The 11,128-nt window shown below is 40.3% G+C and overlaps 1 pseudogene; it reads left to right on the top strand.

Annotated features, from left to right (window-relative positions):
- Gm4880 (predicted pseudogene 4880) lies at positions 7,963–10,792 on the top strand (annotated as a pseudogene).

The following is an 11,128-nucleotide window of genomic DNA, read 5'->3' as shown; positions in this document are numbered from 1 at the left end:
TGGTGTCATGTGTCCTTGTTTGCTACATGGGTTTGTTTCATTTTTACACAGAATGGTTTACTTCCTGTAGTAAAACCAATATTATTAATATTCCCTGTGAAGGGCTACTACCTGTCTCAGTGATTTATATTCCTGAAAAAAAGATACACTCAAATAACCTTCTTTTTTTTTAATTGTAGAAGAAAGAGTTTATTTCATCTTATATTTTAGAGTGTACTATGAGTGGGATTCAGGACAGGAAATCAAACATGAACTTGGAGGCAGGTGCTGAAGAAGAGGTCATGAAGGAATAGTGTTACTATCTTATGCAGACTGATTCCTTATTTCAGTTGTTCAGGGATGGCACTTGCAATAGTAAATCATCACTCAAGAAAATACTCAATGTTCTTTTGTCTATTAGAAAATCTAATGGAGATATTTTCTCAACTGAAGTTTCCTTTTCCCTGAACTGCAGGACTAAACAGCAAGAGTTTTGAGGGATGGAGTAAGAATGGAAGGGACAGGAGAGAAAAAGAAAGGAGTCAAGACAAAAATCGGATCAAGTCTCATTTGTTCTTGGGAACAGAGGGCTTATAATGGTGCAAATCGCAAATGGTCTTTGTCCAGGTGCACAGGACAAACTGGTTTTATGACTTGGTAACACATTGACATCAATGGAATGACCCCATTGTAAAATGCCTGGAAAGTCCCCTACTATAAAATGTCCCAAATCAATTATGGGAACAGAAGCAAGATATTAGGAGGAACATAAGAGTTATAAAATGATGGCCCAGGGACAAGATGGAGGATGAGATGCCTGGGTCTTTTGGGCCCTAACTGGTAGCCCTTTTTTGTATACAGAAACAAGGCATACTTAGGATGGCAATGCCTTAATCAGCTTGACCCTAGATACTCCAAGGGGACTGTGTCTGTCTTAGGTCAGAGAAATTGCAAGGACAGTCACATGCAGAATTGTCTTAACTGTTATGGGGGGGGGGAACTCCATCATCTTGGTGGGGTTCCCTGTCTTAGGTTGCCATTCATGCTATGGACAGCTTCCTCCTCTCAGTTGCCCATCACTGGCTAGCCAGCCCATTGCACTGGAAAGATGAAGAACCAAGCATGAGCTGGGTTATTTTAAGGGCCATTGGTTAGAATGTTATTGAAACCATTTCCTAGATCTGACACAGCAAGCTGGTGGTAATGAATGTGCAAGGGTTGGGCCATCATTGCAGCTATTTGTCCCTAAATAAAAGTCATAATTCTATTAAAAAGAAAAGGTCCTAGCGGTAGTAGAATTAGTAAGCCAAGCACTGGGTCAAGTAAGGGGAGAAGGTAGGGCAGAATTCCATTCCAGGTATTCCACATGGGGTTATCAGAGTTCCTTATGCTTCTTCTTCCAGTACCTGCAAGATTCTTTCAGAATACCAAGGTCCTGTATTATTCACAGGCAATAAGACAAAAGCCAGTTGATAGACCACCACAACAGACATGCCAGATTTTAATACGTTAACACAGTTGGAAAGAGTACAACCAATACGACTTAAATACAACATTAAATACTATGGAAGAAAAAGTAATTTTAACATGGCCAATCAATAACAGATTTAGAGCTTTAACACATGCACTAATGTTTGTTTGAAATCCAGATTCTGTCCCAATTTTATCTATTGCTAACATATCATCATAGAGAACTGCAGCTAACTTTCAAATGTCTATAAAAATGTCCGGAACCAGCCTTCCAAATGAAGATTTTTTTAAGCAGAATTTTTATTAGATATTTTCTTCATTTACATTTCAAATGCTATCCCGAAAGTCCCCTATACCCTCCCCCAGCCCTGCTCCCCAAACCACCCACTTCTGCTTCCTGATCCTGGTATTCCCCTGTACTGGGTGGACTGGGGCATATAGTCTTTGCAAGACCAAGGGCCTCTCCTCCCAATGATGGCCAACTAGGCCATATTCTGCTACATATGCAGCTAGAGAAACGAGCTCTGGGGGTACTGGTTAGTTCATATCATTGTTCCTCCTATAGGGTTACAGACCCCTTCAGCTCCTTGGGTACTTTCTCTAACTCCTCCCTTGGGAGCCCTGTGTTCCATCCAATAGATGACTGTGGGCATCCACTTCTGTATTTGCCAGGCACTGGCATAGCCTCACAAGAGACAGCTATACAAATGAAGAATGCTATTTCCAATATTGGATTAATTTCTAGACCAGCCCATGATTGAGTCAGAATAACTGGTTACATTAAAGGAAAGATAAGAGTCATTATAACTCTTTTTGATTAAGTTTTTGAAGGTGATTTCCAGTCTCTATGTTCTCTGTCCCACAAGATCTAAAAGCTTGAAGCAAGGCAGCTTGTCCAATCTGGGATATAGGCAAGCAAGCAAAGGTGGGTCAGGAACTTATATCCAGTATAGCTTCCTAGTCACCGTTGTCAGAGTATTCTGAAAGCTCATGTCAGCATCATTCTTTTCTCAGCATCAGCATGTCTCACCAATCACTCTGGAAGCTAGCATGCTCCTTCAGCATCCTGAGGAAAAATCACAAACATGCCCTCTTCCCCATACTAAATACCTGATCAGGGCCATACCATGCATCACTATGTGGATCTTTGTATTTCACTGAGACATGAGTATGCCTAGTTGTAGTGTGCCATAGACACTCAGAGAATTCCTTGGAATCCAAATTTTAAAAATTTTAAAATAAAAAGAACATAATTTAAATAAATTTGTGGCGTATGGATATGTAACTCCCCCTTTTATTTTATGACAATATTGTTTTAAAGTTTCACAATACTTGTTTCTCAATACTTTGTCCTTGAGAATTATAAGGAAACCTAGCAATATGGGTAATGTTAAATTGTCAACAAACATTTCAAATGCTTGACTATAATAGCCAGTTCTATTATCTGTTTTAATCTGATTTGGAACACCAAGCATAGAAAAGCAATGACTAACTATATTTTTAGTTGCTTCTCCTGTTAAAACAGTTGCAACTGGAAAGCTTGAGAAGGTGTCAGTTGTCACATGTACATATTTTAATTTTCCAAAATCAGAAATATGAGTAACATCCATATGGCACAATTGATCAGGTGTAAATCTTCGAGGATTAACACCATTATGCGATACAGGTAGAAATTAAGGACATTCAGGACAAATCTTTACAATTTAACTTGCACATTCTCTAAAAACACCAAATTGTTGTCTCAAGCTATTACTATTTTGATGATGTAAAGAATGAGATTGTTTGGCTAATTGTTCCTGTGTAAGGCCTATAAACTTCCTGGCATACAAATCTGCTGTGGCATTTCCCTCGCTAAGGGGTTCTGGCAATCCAGTGTGAGCTCTTAAATGATCTACAAAATAAGGAACTATACATTCTCTTAAATTGACTTGTGTTTGCATAAATAATTGCAAAATTTTGAGAATTATCAGTATCTAGAAAAGGAACAGTTTCAAGCAATTGCAAACCATAAGCTATATATTGGCTATCAGTATACAAATTAAAAGCTTGATTTTTCAGCATTTCAAAAATAATGTGTACAGCACATAATTCAATTATTTGTGCTGAAGCAGGGGAAAACTCAAGAGAATGGACATGTGATCCAATCACATATGCTACCTTTCCATTAGATGAGCCATCTGTAAACAAAGTAAGTATACTTCTATGCGTAAATTTGCAGGGAATACAAAAGCATGCATAGAGGCAAATTTAACACCTTGTCTTTTGGATAATGATTATCAATTTTACCAAAAAAATTTGCACATGCAATAGGTAAAATACCCATATTTTGCAATAACCAATTTAATTGCTGTTTGGAATAAGGAATAAATATTTCATCAAGTTTTTTCCCACAATATTTTGGTGATTCTATCCCACAATTCTGTATTAACACAGCAACAGCTTCATAATAAGGTGTTAAAACTTTCTTTGGGGACGAAGAAAGATGAATCCACATTAATGGTCCCTTTGGCCAAAGGTGAGGTCTTAGCTGATTAACATCTCCTAAAAGCTTTTGAAAAAAATTTTGAAGTAAGTAAATCATCCTTTCTTTCTCGAATATTCTGTGCTACAATTTGTCTAGCATATAAATGAGGCTCCAAATACTGAAAAAGATATTACCTTTGAATCTTAGAGCAACAACTACTCTAAAATTTTAAAGCCCTTTGTATAAGAGCAAAGTCTTGTAGTAATAAAGCTAATAAAATAGCATCTATATATGAATAATATACACTGAAAGATTCCCATGTCCTAACTTCTTATATTGACGCAACGGTAAATTTTTTACATAATGTAGTGCTATTAGCCATTCCTTGAAGCAAACCTTCCCAATGATATCAATTCATGGGCTCTTTAAAATTACAAAATGATTAAAAGCAAACCCTTTAAAATCATCAGGATGCAAAGGAATAAAGAACAATCCTTCAATCCATAATAATTCTATGTGGAATAGGCAGGCCAGATTCTAATGCCTCTACAAGTTTCATAGCCTCACTAACCTTTCTTAAATCTTATGTTTGAAATTTGTTTTGCACAACACCTTGATAGAGCTCTAATAATGCTGTTTTGGCCTAAGAGTAATTCCTAGGCCCCCAGAGGAAAAGTGAGAGTCACAACAACAAACAAGCAAGCAAGCAAGCAAACAAACAAACAAAAACTTTAAAAGGAACTCCTGCTTGAGGGTCTCCAAAAATTCTACTAGCTGGTTTTAGCAGACTATCCATAAATTCCTGAAACAGTTCATCAGGAGCTTGTTTGATACCAGATAGACTCCTACTGGAATCTCCTTTCCAATATTGGGGGGGTGGGAGTTAAATTACTTCTACCACTATATTCCATAAAGCTTGTGTAAAAAGGGGAAGCAGGCCCATACTGGCCACAGCTGTTTTTTGCCATGGACCGGCCCGAGTCGGCCTCTCTCAATCTGTGGGAAATTTCAGGGTGCCCATTACAGGCAGGCAAGATGTCAGGGAGAAATGAATGATAAACAGACACAGACACGAGGGAGTGCTGTATCTGGATGTAATTTTTCACAAAGCAAACACCAGTCTTATATAATACAGAAAACAAAGGAGTAGGGTGTCACAGCAGGAAAGGTTCATTAAAGTATTTGACACAAAACAGAGGAATGCCTTAAAGGACTGGCAGGAACCAGGCAATGTTTACAGTCAAGATAAAACAGCCTTGTCTAGAGTCAGCTATTGACAGGTAAGGATTTCACACCCTAGTCACAATTTATGCTACTCCTTTGAGCCTTGTGAAAGCTAACACCAGGGGGTTCTGCTCTAGCAGACCTTATTGTGAATAATGCAATACTGCAACCCCCCTTTTTCCTAGGCCTTGGTAAATACTTGCATATGAGAGTAACTTCACTGTTATTTTAAGTGTCTGTAGGGAATCTCCATTTGTCAGAAGAATTCACCAACTTTCTTCTAATATGTAATGTAGTCTGCTCTACCTGGCTGTAATGAAGATTCTAAGTGTACTTTGCTAAGCTTGCCCTGAGATTTCTAACTGTTATCCAGTAAGGAAGCATTCAAGACCCTCCACAATATTGCAGGGACAAATCTGGGGCATCTAGCTATGGGAATACCAAGGTTCCAAGAGACTAAGTTTCCGTGAAATTTGGCCTCATGACTGCTTCCAGGCTTTTAGGCTTGCTAAGCGAGTCACTACTGGAGTGGTTGTAGCAGTTTTTAACTTTTATTACTCTAGCAGCCATCTTAATTACAAATATGGGTTAAAAATCCTGAGCCTGTGATTGAACTGCCAACTGCAGCCAATGGAACACTGGGAGTTTAACTGTAATTTTAAAGTTTCTCTTGTAGCACCAGAGTACAACCACAATTTTAAAAGTGTAAACAATCCATTCTCTTTAAAACCAACACCAATAGCATTACTTTCATGTTACAAAGTTTTTAAGGGTCTCCCTACATCTGAACTGCAGTTAGTGAGGCTGGGTCATTCTGAGATGGTGGCCCAAAGTACTCTAGAAATTCAGAAAACAAAACTCAACCTCCAAAATTCAGTTTCTCCAAAAACACCAAGTGAATCACCCAGATGCTACAAAGTTTGGCTGCTTGTTCCTGCACAGGAATGCAAGATGGTGCAGCCTCCAATACCTCAAAGAGACAGACATTTCCCTAAATCCTATCTTTTAAAAGTCTGGATTTTTAAGATAAGAATTACATAGGATATTACTCAATTTAAAAATATTTTTAAAGACCTGTTTCCATGGGTTGGCTCATGCTACATGCTGTAGTTCTGAATTACTCCAGCCTGGTGTTAGTTTTAAGCTAACTTTATGTTACCAATGTTACAAATTTTTAATCATACCCAATATCTTATAAACCAATAATCTATATCCAAGACATGCAGAACATGTTTATACTTTAAAAACCAGTCAGAAACAACAATGAAATGACCACATACATTTACTTATTAAAACCAGACAAAATTCTTAATTTTTCTAGTTGTAATTTCAAGAGAGGAGCTCCTTGTCACCTGCTGAGCCCAATAATCACAAGCACAGAGACCTTTCTAGGAAAAAACAGCCATTGGTTTGCTTCCCATAGAACTTGAGAAGCTGCTGGCCCCTTTGAGAGTGGCTTTTACAGATAACCAGCTCCTAGCAGGGCTTCTCCAGCTGTGATAGACTCCTAACTACAGGTGCAGGGCTCTAGAGGCCAATTGAGACTGTTCTTTCTTTCTTTCTTTCCCTCCCTGCCTCCCTCCCTGCCTCCCTCCCTCCCTCCCTCCCTGCCTCCCTCCCTCCCTCCCTCTCTCTCTCTCTTTCTTTCTTTCTCTCCCTCTTTCTTTCTTTCTTTCTTTCTTTCTTTCTTTCTTTCTTTCTTTCTTTCTTTCTTTCTTTCTTTCTTTCTTTCTGTTTAAAAAAATGAGTTAAAACTAAACCAAGGGCTGAACAACCAGCAGGTAAAGTTTTAACATTTTTTTCTCTTGAACGTGAAACACATAAACAACAATCAATCAAACCACAAAATGAAAACACGGATGTAGCATAAAACAGTCAGTTTTAATGGACATGTGTAGCCTCACTCAGCCTTGAAGCAGGCTGATCCAGACTTTGACCTTGCTGCCACTAAGAAGGAGGTTACCTAGGGTGGAGCCTTCCCACCTAGATTGCTCTATTGTTCTGTCTCTGGCCACTGCTCTCCTCCAAGACACTGCTACCTGCTGAGAGGCCCCTGAGATATTGCAGAGGAACATCCTATCCTGCATGTCACCTGCAGGCTGGCTCCAGACACCAAGAATGTACTGGCTGGGGTGTGGGGTGGGGTAAGAGGGTGAGGGGGTGGGTGTGGGGGGAATGGGCCTTCCCCCTTATAAGCACAGTCTCATAGTAAACTTGCAGGCCTTGAACAGAAACGTGTCTTGGTTTCCATTAATTTCTCTCGCAGTCTAAGCCTCTTTCAGCCCCAGCCTGCCTCCCAGGTGTACCTGGTTCATGTAGGCCGAGGGCCAGCATACAACAGACATGGATGGATTGGTACGCCAAGGACAGACAATAGACAGAGAGAAGAGAGGATTAGACATCCCCAAGGGACCCAGATATCCTACCTAAGATACTCAGATCCAAACATTCCTCTAGTAGGAGCCAGAGTTTAGGCAGGATGTCTCCCAATTTCCTCCTGTCCTTAGAAGAGCTCTGCAACAGTTTATGTTCATTTACTTTCTCATTTGCTAAAGCATCCCCAGATAGTTGGAGAGGACTTCTTTTCTCAAACCCATTCTCTCATGTGTCAGGTGTAAACTATCTCTAGTCTGGGTCCAAAGACTAAAAGCACCTATGAGGATTACCTTTGCTTTTCTAGATTTTAGCATAGCTCTAAACACATACACACAACACATTTCATCATTACCTTGTCCTTTTATAAGGTTTATTTACTGCTGCCCCAAATCTTTGTAATAATCTTGGAAAGTGCTACCCACACATCCCCATCTTTTAAGACCAATAGGGGAGCCTGCCTGGAGTGAGGCTGACCATGGCTGCAGCCCTGTGCGCTCCTCCCTCTGCATCTCCCTCTGGCGGCCGCGGAGTGTACAGTGGCCTCTAGTTCTCGCACCATGGAGAAAGAGCTCCAGCTGCGAGAATCTCGGCTTGCAGCTCCCTGCGGCAAGGCTGCCCAGCGAGGACTCACTGTCCAGTGAATGTGTTAAGAACCATTGACATTTGAAGATCATCAGAAGTGAAGATAAAACATCTCAAAAACTATAATTGCTTCCACTTCTCATTCAGAGAACTCGGTGCATAGCAAATCAGCTTCTGCTATATCATCAGATTCCATTTCAACTTCTGTAGACAACTTTTCTCGTGATTTGAGGGTCCTGAGGGAGTCAAAGAAGTTAGCAGAAATGGAGGAACCAGCCCTGCTTCCAGGAAAGAGCATTAAAGATATGGCCAAAGATGTGACTTACATATGTCCATTCACTGGTGCTGTACGAGGAACGCTGACTGTCACAAATTACAGATTATATTTCACGAGCATGGAGAAGGACCCCCTATTTGTTCTAGATGCTTCTCTTGGAGTGATAAGTAGAGTAGAAAAGATTGGTGGTGCATCTAGCAGAGGTGAAAACTCTTATGGCCTTGAAACTGTGTGCAAGGATATCAGGAACTTACGATTTGCTCATAAACCGGAGGGGCGAACAAGAAGATCCATATTTGAGAATCTAATGAAATATGCATTTCCTGTGTCTAATGGCTTGCCTCTTTTTGCTTTTGAGTATAAAGAAGTATTCCCCGAAAATAGGTGGAAACTGTATGACCCTCTTCTAGAGTACAGAAGTCAGGGAATTCCAAAAGAATGCTGGAGAATAACAAAGATAAATGAACTCTATGAACTCTGTGACACATATTCTGCCCTCTTGGTTGTGCCAGCAAACATTCCTGATGAGAAGCTAAAGAGAGTGGCATCCTTTAGATCACGGGGCTGGATCTCAGTTGCATCCTGGATTCATCCTGAAAGTCAAGCCACAGTCACTCGCTGCAGCCAGCCCATGGTTGGAGTGAGTGGGAAGCAAAGCAAAGAGGATGAAAAGTACCTTCAGGCTATCATGGACTCCAATGCCCAGTCTCACAAAATATTTACATTTGATGCTCAGCCAAGTCTCAGTGCTGTTGCCAATAAGGCAAAGGGGAGAGGTTATGAAAGTAAAGATGCCTATCAAAATGCAGAACTCATTTTTCTGGATATTCATAATATCGATGTTATGAGAGAATCATTACGGAAGCTTAAGGAGACTGTGTACCCCAACATTGAAGAAACTCACTGGTTGTCTAACTTAGAATCTACACACTGGCTGGAACACATTAAGCTCATTCTTACAGGGGCTCTTAGGATTGCTGGCAAGGTCGAGTCTGGGAAGACGTCTGTGGTGGTAAACTGCATTGATGGATGGGATCGCACAGCTCAGCTCACTTCCCTGGCCATGGTCATGTTGAATGGATACTACCGAACCATACGAGGATTTGAAGTCCTTGTGGAGGAAGAATGGCTGAGCTTTGGACATAGATTCCAACTAAGAGTTGGCCATGGAGATAAGAACCATGCTGATGCAGACAGATCACCTGTTTTCCTTTAGTTTATTGACTGTGTCTGGCAAATGACAAGACAGTTCCCTACTGCATTTGAATTCAATGAGTATTTCCTCATTACCATCCTGGACCACTTGTACAGCTCTTTATTTGGAACATTCCTTTGTACTTGCCAAAAGAGCAGAGCTTCAACGAAAAGTAGAGGAACTTCAGAGAGAAGTTTCCAACCACTCAACCTCCTCTTCAGAGAGAGCCAGCTCTCCTGCACAGTGTGTGACTCCTGTCCAAACTGTTGTGTGAAAGGACTAGGCCCGGGGCCTCATTGCCAGGAACCTTATGGGTAGAAAGCCTTCTGTGTTTAAAACCCATCTATTGGAGAATCCTTCAGATGCTGTATTTATTTCAAATCTCTCTTAGATGAGTTTAGAAACATAGCAGTGCAAGTGACAATGAAGATGATCTCATTCATAATTAAAGTATGACACTAATCTTAAGTCACCCAAAGAATACTAAAGTACTGCAGTCCTGTATTCACACTGGGAGCAAGTTTTTCATTTAAAAATGTCTTAAAACCCTGAGCACCTGGTCAGATCTCCAGGAGGTGAGAAAATCAAGGCCACCTGCTGTTGCACCTGAGAGCACTTGCTTTGAGGTTTGTGTCAGATCCAAATATTCCTTTCTCAGTTTCCCCAAGTTTTGTGATATTTAAGATAGTAAAAAGCATTGTCTTGAGATTATTATGGCATAGTAGTAGGTTTTTGCTGCTGACATTGTAATTAGCATATTTTCAAGAGCCATTAGGAAATAATGCCTTATATATGTGCTTTGTGGGGTTGAAGGGACAAAGTAGTAGCTGTCATCTAGGAACTCAAAAAATATTCCATAATCCTCAGCCTAATTTCCATTTGTACATTGATCACAAACATCACAGAAGACATTTTAAAACCTTACTGTTACTCTACACTATCTTAATGCTATTTGGCAAGTTTTAAGATAGTATTTTAAAAACTTAGAAGTCTGACTTTATGTGCTGTTTAAATCTCACATGGACACTTTACCAAAGAGCACTCTGCATGTGAGTTAGTCTCTGTGCCAGCAAGTAAAGCCTTGCTTCTCTGGTCACCTGAGTCCAGTGCTGGTGGGAACAGTTGACTCCTGGTGTCTGTTTCAATCTGTACAAGAGCCATATGTAATGTACTGTAACAAATGAGCTTCTTACCACTTGGTCTTTTAATTAAATGACTTCAAACTAAAAAAAAAAAGGACCAATGGTACCTTTAAGAGGGAACCATAGACAAATCTCTTTTACAAAATCAAAAAATGCAAGTAAGTCATGTATTTTAAACTTTATCCTTCATGCCTTTAAAGCCTTTTTCAAACCTTCCCCAAAGAGTTCATGGCTACTAAGTGCCTGTCCCATGATCACTGAGGAATCACCAGGATCCCTAGTCAAGGAGGCAAGATTGTCTGAACAGAAACACCAGTGTTCTTCACTGAAGGCCTCATCCTCAAGCCCCATGTTAGGCACCAGTTGCCCGGACCTGCAGGACTAAGCAGCAAGGGTTTCAAGGGAGAGAGTGAGAATGG

Source organism: Mus musculus, chromosome 7, assembly GCF_000001635.26.
Source record: "Mus musculus strain C57BL/6J chromosome 7, GRCm38.p6 C57BL/6J".
NCBI lineage: Eukaryota > Metazoa > Chordata > Mammalia > Rodentia > Muridae > Mus > Mus musculus.
Note: the sequence above shows the minus strand (reverse complement) of the source record. Positions and strands in the feature narration are given on the sequence as shown.